Genomic DNA, 856 nt, shown 5'->3' with positions numbered 1-856 from the left:
TTTAGACAGACATTGCTGGCTCACCCCTAGCTGCTTGGGGGATGAGATCTGACACTGGTGGGTTGAAAACTCAGCCCTGGCAGGAAGTCTGTGAGACTCTGAGCTGTGGCTCAAAGTGGTAGAGCTCTAGCCTTGAGGAAAAGGTCTTAGGACAGTACCCCCAACCTATGAGTGAGATCCCCGAAGCGGACGACCCTCCCCCCCATTAACCACCCATCTGTATTGTTAGATGTGAACTTGTGTGGTTTGTGACGTGTTTCTGAAAGAATGGTGATACTGATGAAAGCACCCGAATTCTAATGACAGCTTGTGGGATACAGCTATGTAATGAGCCCTTCCTGGGATGCTGGGTGCTGAGTCCTTCACGGGTTGCTGTATGCCGAGTCCTTCACAGGGTGCTATGCTATGAGCCCTTCATGGGGTGTATTCTTTCATCTGGACCTTGTTAGAGCTCCACAAGTAAGATGATTGTGCTGATGAGAAAGTTGAAGCTCAGATATGTCCCCAAGGCAGGGTCAAATTTATGTATATACTGAACTCTACTGACTTGTCTCCTGCAGACAATTGTTTGGTTTAGTTTTCTCCATCATGAACATTCAACTTAGAGCCTAGGTACTGACTTTCCTCTTGGGCTCATGGCTAGTGCTCTACCTGTGAGCTAAGGACACCTTTGCAGCAAAGTGTGTCTTTAGCTGAAGTCTGTCATCCTGCCTTCTCAGGAAGCTGAGGTTCTGGGTTCCAAACAATCCCAGACACAAAAGGTCCCATGAGAATATTATCTCCTATTCACCACTTAGAAACTTGAAGTGGAAGCTGGGCATTGGTGACTCATGCCTGTCATCCTAGCTACTCAGGA

This window comes from Dipodomys merriami, unplaced genomic scaffold (assembly GCF_024711535.1).
Source record: "Dipodomys merriami isolate MVZ:Mamm:240054 unplaced genomic scaffold, mDipMer1.0.p SCAF_1425, whole genome shotgun sequence".
In the NCBI taxonomy this organism is placed as follows: domain Eukaryota; kingdom Metazoa; phylum Chordata; class Mammalia; order Rodentia; family Heteromyidae; genus Dipodomys; species Dipodomys merriami.
This window is presented reverse-complemented; position numbering follows the sequence as displayed.